At 29.6% G+C, this 13,227-nt stretch overlaps 1 protein-coding gene across 1 annotated transcript in view; it reads left to right on the forward strand.

Moving 5' to 3' along the window:
* Nucleotides 1-13,227, forward strand: part of LOC111633155 (NAD-dependent protein deacetylase sirtuin-1-like) — a 56,207-nt gene that overhangs the window by 998 nt on the left and 41,982 nt on the right. The gene's annotated exons all lie outside the window — the stretch shown is intronic.

The raw sequence follows: 13,227 nt of genomic DNA on the forward strand, positions 1-13,227 counted from the left end.
ATTTTTTAATTTTAGCTTTTTGTTGCTATAATTGTTGCCAAATTGACAGTTGGCTTCCACATAGTTCATTAACATTCAGTATAAGGAAAATTGCTAGAAATTTATCAATTTGCAACACGTATGTTCAAATAGGAGTGTCGTCATTGGGACAATCCTAATTGAATTTACATATTTGAAAGTTGATAAATTTCCAGTAATTTTCTTTTAGATCAAACTTTCATGTAATATATTCTTACTAACATTAGTAATTGAATCATCATTTTTTTTTCCTGTTTACTTTATTATTTAGTGAACTTCAGATTTTCATAGTATTAATTAAAATTTAAACAAATACTTAACTGGATAAATTTCTAAACATTTCGTAACAAAAACTTTCATAATTTAGCAATGATTTTGAATGAACAGATATTTTCAGTTATTTTAAATGGCCATCTTTAGGTTTAGTGTGTATAAATTATTTAAAATGCAAATCAAAATAAACTTAAAATAGAACAAATTATGATAAATTTATATTAATATATACTATAATAATTTAAAAGTAATAATAAATAATAATTGTAAAATGAATGTAAAAATTAACAATAAAAAAAAATTAAAACTTAAAAAATAGAATTAAGGAATGCACATTTTTGGGGATAGGACGAGTTTTTAAAAAAGTTGTAAATGCCAATAACAAGTTAAATTTCTTTTAAGTCTGACCCCATTTGAGACATGACACTCTAGTCTATTTTCCCCTTGATTTATTATTTTCAAAATGTAATAGCACCAATATTCCATATATAGAAATACAGTAGAGCGTCATTTATCCAAATCAATTGGGGACTGGGGTTGTTCGGATAACTTATTTTTTTGGATAATCGATTGTGTACGAAAAAATATATTAACCTATCCCATGTTGAAATTTTTTCTGTTGCGTGTCAGTTTGCGTTGAATTTTCGTTGATGTTAAGCCTAATGAAACTTTTTATAATAATAATCGTGGCTTTTGTATCGTTAAAAATTATTTCTTTATTTTGTACAAACAAAATAAATATATTGAAGAATATAAAAACAAAAAAAAAATACTTTAGGAGTTAATCTAGTATCAAAAATGTTCAATTCAGCACGACACACAGTCCTCAGAAAAACTCTACATAAAAGTGCCAGTGCTGTCAGCTAAAACACATGCACCAACAAAAAAAATATTGGAGTAGCCCAAGACATAGCCAAAGGTTGCAGCGCCACAGCACTAGTGGAAATTTAAATTTGCCGACTGGAATGCTTTTGGTTAACCAACGTTTCGGTTGACCAGCTTTCAGATAAATGGCACTCTACTGTATTCCTGCCAAGTTTCAAAATTTTATCTATGGTGAGATATAATACAAAATAGACAAACACAACCACACACAATTTCATAAGGAGTTTCTTTTACATTTTTGGACTCATGGAATGTTAATTTAAAAATACAAAAATGGAGGTGTCAAATTTTGACCAATTATCACACCTTTTTTCCCTTCCTATTTTCTAATTGTCAGGAAAGTAAATGAGTACAAACATCTAATCAAAATGTTGTTTCTCTTTTTATAAAATGGATATTTAATTATATAATTCATGAAATATGATGATTGCAAAAATATTTGTTAACTGTTTAGAAAACATTCTTATTTTTTATTGAAAACAGTTGCATTCTTTTGTATCCATAGATGACAGTTCTTTGTACATTTTATAACTTATTGAATATCAGATTTCAAAAATACCATATATGTCAACCCAATTAAATTACTACTGCCAAATGAACTGCCAGATTATCATACTGTAACAAGGCTAATTTGATGATTAGATATAAAGCAATTTGGCTTTCATCTAATTTATTAATTCCAAATCAACTGCTGGATTAATCATTAGAGAGTGGCATAATTGTCTACCTATAACCAAGTTACTTTCTATTTCATCATTCAATTATCTTTATTACAATCCAATGACTAATTTAGCAGTTTGTTTAGCATTAGATTTCAATATATAGCAAATAATAATTTGGACCTAAATAAAATAAATGTACAGAGAACATGAGTTAACCTTTTTCCATAAAACGGATATATTGTATTTTATTTAAATATTATAATAGATATTTAAATATACTAAATATTTTAATATACTGAATTTCATACATCAAATTTTAATATTAAAAATGTGTAAGTTTTAGTATTTTAATCCCTAATTCTCATCACATTAAAATAGTCTTTATTACTTTAATTTTGTTAAAGAAATGAAAAATATGAAAATTTTTTTGATAAAGTTTTGTCGATCTCTTAAATTAATTTGCACAAACAACCACTATATATATGCAAATATAATGTTTGTTCATGTAGAGTAATCTAACAGGTGTTTTTATATATGATCTTAAATTTACATAATGTTTTTGTGATAAGTTTTCATTTGAGAATTCTATATTTAGAACAAGTAAAACGGCAAAACTATATTTGGGACAAGACTATGTCTTGGAGACGGAATCACTTTGATGCTCAAGGCAGGTCTCATTCTCATTCTACTATCTTCTTTGATATCGCTGCTTTTGGGCACGATTGTTCAAACTTCGCCAGCCACAACCACGAGATCGTTCACGATGCATCTTCGATGAAATTAACCTATCTAATTTCAAAATTTCTCTTTGTTGCGTGTTGGTCCAGGTTGAATTTTTGTTGATGCGTAACGAAAAGTTCTCGTTTTTGAAAAAAATAATTGTGGCTATTGTATTGTTCAAAATTATTTTTTATTTTGCACAAACAATATACAGTTTAACCCAATTATAATGTCATCGAATGTAACGACAACACTAATATAACATCAAATTTTTATCAGTCCTATGATTTTACTATACTAGATAATATTAAAAAAAACCACTTGTAACGACATAAAACTGTTTTAACGTCATATTTGAAGCACTCACAAATTTACAAAATTAGATTACAAATTTTATTTAACATAAAAGAAACTGTGTTCGGTCCTAAGGTCAGAGTTTACTACTTAGAATGACTGTGGGTGGTATTCTCCCCTATCTGACTTCGGTGGCTGTTTTGCCTGTTTGTAGAAGAGGGTCGCCATTTTGGATTTTATTTTTACTCGGTTCTCGGTCCCCTGACTACCTATGAGTCTGGATTTTTTATGCTCAAATGATTTGGGGACCTAATACTCTGTGCCAAATATCAACTCTCGACACACACTCTTTCATACCTCTATGCTGGTAACAACATCGGGCAGTACGATTTTATAAAAAAGACAGTCTTGTCAATATGATATAAGTAAGTTATATATAGTAGTAATGCAAGTTTGACCTTATAATTTCATTAAGTATATTTAAATATTTTTTCAGTTAGAAAGTTACATCTATTCATTAAACATTTTCACCTATTTAATACAAAAACAGAACAGTTTATTAAGCACAATATTATAATTGTTTTTGATCTATAACATATTATCCTACATGCTACTTATCATGGATTTATAATGTCTGCTAGGAAAGTTATATTAATAGCTACTAAGAACTCTCATTTTACAGTTAATAATTGTTAACTTCACAAAAAAATTGTTATAATGATAAGTGATATACAGTGGAATCTCGGTATACGACCTTAATCTGTTCCTGATGTTTGGACTTATACCGAATTGGACGTATACCGAACCAACCTTTTCCATAAGAAGTAATGTAAAAATGATTAATCCGTTCTCACGTAAAAAAAAATGGCTGGCTTTAAACACCTCGCTTTCCTGGCTAGTTCCCGCTTGATTTTTCATGAGATCAGCGTGTATCTTTTTAGCTTTCTCGCAAATAATTGCTTCCAATACGCTGTCGCCAGCACACGTTTTTCAGTTATCCAAAGCAAAAGCAATTTCTCGACAGGATCTAATGTCTTCGATCTCTGTTTAGAAATTGATTTAACCCCTTTCGCAACGTTAGCAGATTTAATAATATCTTTATTTTTCACGATTATCGATATCATCATTCTCGGAATACGGTATGCAACAGTTAAAATCTCGAACACGTGTGCCACCTTCATATTTCTCAACAATTTATTTTTTCAGTTCCATTGTGATTCTAGTCATTTTTTTTAGTTTTATGTCGCTTTTCATGACTCATAAAAATAATAAAATTTTACATACAAATTAAAACCAGAAGAAATTTAACCAAGTTATAAACTGTTGCACTGCAAACGTCTAGTCTGGTCTAGTACACCAATAGTGCTACTTGTTCGTAGATGGTGCGTATAATTGAATTAAGTCGTATACTGAACAAAAGTCGTATACCGAGCAAAATTTATTTTGTCCAAACAGGACGTATTCCAAATTGGACATATTCTAAAATCAGACGTATACCGAGGTACTACTGTATATTATAATGTGCTTAGCATTATTGATGTAAACACATATGTTTAACTGTAAAATAAACATAAAGCAATTTTCCAAATATATAGTAATTTCTAGGTGATAAATATAAAATAAATAATAATTTTTACATTTTGGATCTGTAATTTCAACAGTTCTATTATAATTTACTCTCTCATTATAAATACTTTAACTAAAACTGGAAAATCAACTCAAAACCGATTTATAGTTAAAGCCAAATGAACTGCTGAATTATTGGGCTATAATATGGCTATGGAATTAATTAATTAAATACTAAATAATTTGTTTAGAGATAGACAATTATACTATCAATTAATTATAGTCATGCTAAATTGAAAAATTATAATAAATTTAATTTAAATTTTCTGGAAGAAAAGAATTGGTCTAAAGCAGAATTTGAACCCACAATTCCCAAATAATAATTCTTTAATAGTTCTGGAAGCAAAGATTGCTCATAGATTCTGGTAGCAATGTGTCCTTGTGATATGTGGGAGTTGCAGGTTCGAGGAGTCCTTTGGGTCAATTCTTTTCTTCCAGAAAATTTTAAAATTAAATTAAGTTTATTGTAATTATTAAATCTAGTACAAGATGACAGCATAACTGCCTACCTCTAGACAAATTATTTAGTATTTAATTAATTACATAATCATATTATAGCCTGATAATTTGGCAGTTTATTTGACTCTAAAACTGGAAATTATCACAATAAATTCATAATTAAATACCTTTTAGAAAAGACAAGTCTACCCAAATTCTGTATTGTATTATACACCATGTACAAATCATATGGAGAGCCAAACCTCAAATCAGCAACTTCTTAGCAAGAGTTAATAACCCTTATGGTATCATGCTAATTCCAAATTATTTTTCCAGTGTGATATTTTGCATAATAAAAGCTCTTATTATTTGAAATAAACTCCAGAATTTTTATTACTCTTTTATTACTCAAGGATTATTTGTTAACAAATAGAAAAATTCCTGCAATCAATAATTTTTGCATAGCTATTGCTGTTTGAAAACTTTTTCCATGGGTTGTAATGCATGACTCAATTATATATTTGAGACTGCTGTATGTTAATAAAACAAGTATTTAATATAGATTAAGTATAAAATATATATGAGATACACATATTTTCACACACTTACACTCACTCACTAAAAAAAAGTAAATGTATACAGTATTAACAATATATTCTATTTTTATTCTATATTATTTAATTTACAATGCTTATGTGTAGTTTTGTATTTGTCAAAATATTTAAAAGATAATTTGAATTCCATGAATGTTTTTCTGTTTATGAAGTAAATATTTAAATAGTTTGATTGTAAATTGTTACACTTCGTATGCTTAAATGAGAAACAATTTTCTCCTTTATGTCAATCTGATAGGTTACAGTTTTTACTTTATCATCATGAACATTTTGTAGATTAAATGTTTTTTAAGATGCAAAATTGACCATACAATACTAATTATTAAAGTAGTTCCAAAACAAAAGAAGCAGTACACCTTGTATGACTTCAGCAATATATTTAATTAACCAAAAACGTTTTTGACCTACTTCCATATATATACCTTCTTCAGTTGGTAAAGTCAAACTTAAATGAAAAATTAATAAAGAGAACGTACAAAAAACGTATTAAATGCAATGGAAATAATTTAAATTAAAAAGGATGGGAAGAATATTCTAAGTCAATTGAACATTTGTACAGTTCAAATAGAAGGGATAAAAGAAATAAATAAATACATATTATAATCAAAACTTAAGAACATAAATACAAGTAAAGATAAATAGTATAAAAATAAAATAAAAGTAGCAATAACAATAAACAGTTATCAGGGGACCAAGCCCAAGTTAGAGCTCATATACAGATTTCCATGCTGAAGATAATGTGTCACTGCTTCTTTCATTTGGTTACTTCTCCAGTTTTGTCAAATTATTTTGTAGTTCCAAAGATATTTTTGAAGTAACAGAATTGATTTTCAATTTTCTTACAATGTGTAAAAGTTAATCACTTTATTAATCAGTTCTTGAAATATTGCAAGTTATATATATAACATTCATTTATTTATTTTATTAGCAATAATAAAGTAAGATATATTTCAAAATGTGTTTAAGTTGTTTCTATCTCCATTTCTAATAATTCTGTTTAGTACATTAATATAATATATATAAAAATTTACCTGTATGGTATGCCACTATCTTATTATATTACTGAAATTTTTACTATCTGTTGGCATTAAATATGCTTTTAATATAAAAATTAAGAATAACAAGCACTGTTGACAAATACAAAATTGTTTCTTCAGGCAACGAACAAAAGAATTTTAATACATAACAGCATTCTAATAGAACGATTAAGAGCTTTGATGTACAGTAGATCCCCCTATAAAACCGTTTCCTATAGTTATGATTCCTATAAAAATTGTGGCAGTATCCGTAAACAACGGTAAAAATAACTCCTATAATACGTAAAACGTCATCGGGCAGCCNATTTTCAAGAACATCTTTAATGATATCAGATATTCTTAAAAACGTTGAAATCATCTGGAGCAATAAATTCCAATGCATTTTTGTCTAACACTAGCTCAGTTTATTTCCTAGAACACTTTTGACTTTTTCCTGTAAAAGATGCACAGTAGAATTTTTTAAATATTTAACAATAGTATGAATACTTCATTATTACTAAATTGTTGACATTTGTTAATTCAACTTCTGCATTTTCTTCAGCTTTATCATTGTTCACATTGAAAAAATAATCATCTTCAACATAATCAGAATCATTTTGGTCTTATATGTTGAAAATGTTTTTTTGTTCGTAGAGTGCATTGCAAATGACTAAGTGTATAGTGTGATTCAAACACACATTATAAGTACTAGGAGAATCTTGTCTAAATTTGTCATTACACTTGCACTGTCATCAGTTATTCCAATTATTATGTTTTTTTAAAATTTCTATTAAATGTGCTTAAATGGTGCTCTACTATTTCTATTAGCTGTGAAGCTGTACATGGATAAAAAGTTCTAACTAAATCTAGATTAAGCATTTCATTGCCAATCTCATATACAGTAGACCCCCCTATAACGCGGGTTCATATAATGCAGATTTGTATATTGCGGCGAAAAAATTGTGACCATATTCGTATAAAGACACTAAAAGAGACTCGTAAAATGCAGTAAAACATCATTGCTGACTTGTGTCGCGACAGGATTGATCGAATCTGGACCAATAGTGGATGAGCAGCTGAACTACTTACACGCTACGGAGAGTTTAGGCGGGCTAGTTGAGTTTACTATCGTCTGTACTGTATATAAATTAGATACTGTAAGTCTAATACAGTACTGTAATTTTATACATTTCTTGTGAAAAAAACATTTCTTATTCAACGGCCATAAAAATGATTTCTATTAATGATGTTTCCAAAGTTCAACGAATTTTTCACAGAAAAATAACTTATCAGAAAACACCCCGCAGTTTGGTGTGCTGCTCTGCGACGAAAACAAGCTTAAGCAATGGCATTGTTGAACGGTGCACACTCGGTAAGCAATCCTACAATTTTTTGTTTATAACATAGTTTATACGGATTATTCCCAAAAAATTATACGTGTTTTGGAAATGTTGAGTCGAATTAGTCTAAAATCGATTAATTTTATGGAAGAAAACCTTTCAAACAGCCATAGTCTGTAAACTGCATACGTGCCGGGCTGTGATTGGCTCATGTATTTAAGGATTCCTACAACGCGAAATTCTTATAAAGTGGAACGTATCTAATGCGTTATAGGGGGGTCGACTGTATAATATAAAATTAACATTTATATATTTTCGCATTTTTGTACTCATCCATCATCAAGTATGAAGCTAAATCTGTGGTCTTCTTTTAATTTTTCTTCTAAAAACTCTATTATTTCAGTCTTCTTTTTTTCATAAAAGTTATTGATTGAACTCATAAGATCTATTTCAGCTTTAAGAAATTATAACCTGATTTTGTTAAACTTTCACAAATAAAGCTAGATTTTGTGATGCTCTAATTGATATATTATCAACAGTGGCTATTTCTGCAACAATTTGATCTAAAGATTTACTAATGGTGAATTTGTAAAAGTTTTAAATTGTTAGGTTATGATATTTTCTTGTTTTTTTTTGTCCCAGGCTTGTAAAATAATTCTATGTTTGGTTTTTAAATGTTTAATCATTGCTGAAGTATTTCCATCTTTGTAGGATATTGTTGTTGAACATTTATTGCATTTACTACTATTTTTCATATTTGCACATTATGTGAAGTAGACCCACACATTTGATGTCTTTGGCATGTTGTGATTATTCCTGAAGAAGTTCTGAAGATTGATTCAATATCTCTAATTCTGAGTATAAAGTCTCCTTTGATTTATACTCAGAAGTAGAGATATTGAATCAATGGAAGAGAGTGAGTTTTACAAATATTTAGGATTCCAACAGGATGAACTTAACACAACATCTTCAGGTCTCAACGATATCAAACAAATGGCTAGTAAAATAGAACGTTTTTACTAGCCATTTGTTCGATATCGTTGAGACCTGAAGATGTCTATTTCACATAGACGAAAACATATGTAAGAATTTTGCTTTTTTTGTGACATGAACTGGTGATGATTTGGTGAGTGGTATATTTACAATTACCCAGTTTTTGAGATATATTGAAGATGATTTTGCCGGCCAAGTTCTACTCCATAGGCAGTTTAGAAAATGACACACACACAACACAACACAAAATATATTAAAACAGAGCCATAATCCATAATCACAGATAAAACAATTAATCACAATAGACCTGACATCACTCTCATTGACAAATGCAGTAAGATCACTTATATATAATAATCATCTCTGTTCCAAACACTAATAACATAAAAATTGCTCATACTGAAAAAATCAAGTACACACTACTCGCTCAAGAAATAAGAGATCTGGAGGATGGAAAGGTATTTATTGTACCTATTGTCCTCTCTTCTACTGGTGTCATACCATATACATTACACAAAAATCTAGAAACATTAAACCTTAATAATAACATATATTGATACATGGTACTACAGAATGCTACAATGTTGAATGCATGTCACATTGTTAGGAAGTTTCTAGGTGTTGACACATATATCAATAACACAGAAGTTTAATGTAACACTTGTTTGGGTAGCTATACTTATTACTACTATTATTATTATTTATAACATAATAGTTTACTTAAGAATTAAGAGCCAATCAATAGAATTGAAGGTAACAAATCAAAATTTGTATGTTTTATTTGTAACTTTTAACTAAAAAGATAAGATAAAGAAATTAATAAGCACTTACTAAATAAAGAAATGACAGATTTAAAACCAAAATGAAAGCATTGTGTACTGTACTGGTACATATGAAAATAAATAGCATGTAAATAATTTCAAAACAACTAATAAGCCAGTGCTAAGAACTTTGTGACTGCAATTATATAAGGATAAAGGGAATTGAATTTTAGTCCTAGAGTTATAAACACAACTAAACATAAGAAAAGAATGAATGTAGAGAACAAATATTATTGTGTATTAATCATTACAGGATTTTATGTTGTGCCATATGCAACTTTATGATTCCTGGCCAAAGTCTTGTTGAGTCTTAGATTGGATATCAGGTCTGAGAATTTACAATCTGTCTCAGTGAGTCTGAATCCAGGTACCTGAACTCGATAAACCCTACTACTTACTATATAGATTATTTGTGTTATCTTTCTGTTCAAGCAATAAGAATACATGTATGCTTCTTCCAATCTTATCTTCCTTCTCCTGTATTTAAATTCATAATTACATAATGCATATTTGGTCATCCTACTCTAGGCCCAGGAAATCTCATACTAAGACCAATATGTTCTGGCCACATACACTGTGAAAACTGAAGTATAAGTTTGTCTAAATGAGGCTAGAATTATTGGGCACACATGCTATGTCCTCCTTAAAACAGGCTAGAAATATATAAATATGCTAAAAGGAACAAGGCAGTTAATTTTAATAACCAAGGAACCATCTCTAGGGATGATATGCACATGCCTCTAGGCCCAGTACCTCATATCTTATCACACTTCCTTATATTTATTGAACTTACTCTGCTTTATGGCATGCCTGGTAATAAGATTGACTAAATATGATGTACTTGAACCTATAACCGATGTGTATCGAATAATCTTTCAACGATGAACGCTTTCATAACCCCTTCTGGGCTTTTCTTCAGGTGAAACAGCTGGATTGAACACCAAAAATGAAATTTGAATAAATACGAACTCTGTTGAGTTTGAATCGTTCGGATTGTTCGCTTATTTCGTTACGTGATATGTTTGAACGTGATCGAAGTTAACGATCAATGTCCAAATTCAAGAGAAAGATATTATTATGATACTTAAAAATGTGTGATTGAGATACATACTTATTCAATACTGTTCTCACATGTTCCCCAGTACCTTTTATTTTTTATTTTAATATTTAATAAATAGTATTTCGCTGTTACTCTGTATGTAGTAGGTTTTGCCATGCCATGGAAAGGCCGATTTTGTCTCTTGAATTAATACAAGTGGATGTGTCGTATGCTCTAAAAATTTCCATCTCCTCCAACCATTTTAGATGGTGAATATGCGGTGTGGTGACAATTATCTGCACTCTATTGAAGTCTGCTACTATTTCAGGTTCAGTGGCGTAGGTGGAGAGTGATGATGTGTGTCTGTTGCGTTGTACATCCGAGATGTGCTCTTTTATCCTAACCACTAATGAACGTTTAGTTGATCCTACGTATACCAAATCCTGTTAAACCGGTTATCTCTTAGAAGCATTGTATAGACACCTGATAACCCTGGATTGGTCCTTTTTGTTGCGTAGGATATCGAACAAAGTGCTGCACCTTCTGTATGCTAGGGTAACTTTTCGTTCCTTTGCGATGGTGCTGTATAAAGACCTCAATAGTGGGTTGAACATGATAGGTATCCTCATATTTTCTGTAGTGTTGCTAGTGTTTGCGTGATCACTGTAATGTTGGAAGAAGCCTGAGGTTGTTTATGGCCCTCCGAGATTTTTTGTATAATATTTCGGTAACCATGGGACCTGGCAATGCCTTCTAAGTATTTTAGCTCTTCCTCTAGCACTAGTTGTGTATAAGAGTGCGTAAAAGCTCGTTTGACCAATGCCCTGAAGGCCGCCATCTTGTATTGGAAGGGATCACATGAGTTAAATGGTATGTATGCCGATAGACTAGACGGTTTGCGAAAAACAGATGTGCGTATGAAGGAATCTTTAAATCTTATATCAAAATCCAGGAAATGGACTCTGCTGTTACTATGTTGTTCTAGTGTCAGTCCATACGGATTCTCGTTCATTTCTTCTATAAAACGGGTTAGGTTGGGAGTTGTCCTCCATAAGATGATGTCGTCATCGACATGTCTTTTGTAAAGGATAATGTCGTGGAGGAAATTAGGCAGTGTCCTGCTCTCCAATTGCCTAATGACTAGTTCACATAAATCCCCGGCGACTGAACTGCCCATGGGGACACCTCTTGTTTGTGAATAAGATTGACATTGTTTCTTAGGATAATTACATTAAGCCTCTGACAATATTTATATGCCAATCATGGAACTACTTAACTCAGCAAAATTTTTGTAAAATTTGAGTCGTCTATTCAAATTCTCTTAACTGTTTATGTTCAATGTAATAATCTGAGGAAGGCCTTTTAAAACATCAAATATTTATTTGGTTTATTAAGCACATGTGCTGGGTAGAAAGTGAATAATTACCTTTGTTTCTTGTATTTATTTTTGTATTTTATTATTTATGTCCAGTATTTATAATATTTTATATCAAATATTATTCTTATTTATAATTGTATTTTTACTTATTAATTATTTAAATTATTTTTTCAAATATGTTCCTTACAAATTGTTCTTATTTTACGTGCTTAATTTAACTTTTAAATTGAGCATTCAATTTGTATTCTATTTGTTACATCCTGATGCTGCATGAACAGCTGAAAACATTTGAAAAATAAAGAATACTTCTGGTAAAGGCTTATTTTTTGACAGTTTTTGTACAAATCTTGTAAGCCAGTTTTTGAATTGTAGTATTATTAATAAATTATAAATTAAAAAAAATTAAAATTAAATATTAACATTAAAATTCTCTAATATCAAATGACACAGATTTGAGAGTCAATCTGAAGAAAAAATCTTGTTCAATGAAAGATGTGCTTTTTTATATGGCAATTATTTGATGGATTGTAATGATCAGGTCATCCATTAGGTTGCTGAAATTGCTTTGTTTATTCAGTTACTATTTAGAAAACATTAGAAGAAAAATTTTCCTACTGTCTTTTAACTTGGAAATATTAAGAATTTAATATAAATAACCAATTTCTATCTAATTAGTTTATAAAAACTAAATATGACACAACCAATATTGTGTTTTATATTAGTTATAAGTATTGCTACCATGGTGGTTTTTTTTTATCAGAAATTGTTTCATAATAAAAAAAGCAGGTTACATCTATGTTTCACTAAACTATAGAGTTATTATAAAAATATATGTAGCATTTTAAACAATCGTATTATTAGTTTTATTAACAGCCATCAACATCTATTGTAATACCAGACTTATTATACACAGAATAGGAAATATAGCCCAATTAGGAAATCATCAATGTTTATTGGTTTATATTAACTGGGGAATTCATTTTGGACCTTGTCTCTTATTAGCCCCTATACAAGTTATACATTATAAGTTATTGTGCATTTTTTTTTAGACACATGATACATACATACTAGTGTTGCCACCAGGTCAGTTTTCATCCAGACAAGCTGGTT

This window comes from Centruroides sculpturatus, unplaced genomic scaffold, assembly GCF_000671375.1.
Source record: "Centruroides sculpturatus isolate CEXI.00-Female unplaced genomic scaffold, Cexi_2.0 scaffold773, whole genome shotgun sequence".
NCBI classification, from domain to species: Eukaryota; Metazoa; Arthropoda; class Arachnida; order Scorpiones; family Buthidae; genus Centruroides; species Centruroides sculpturatus.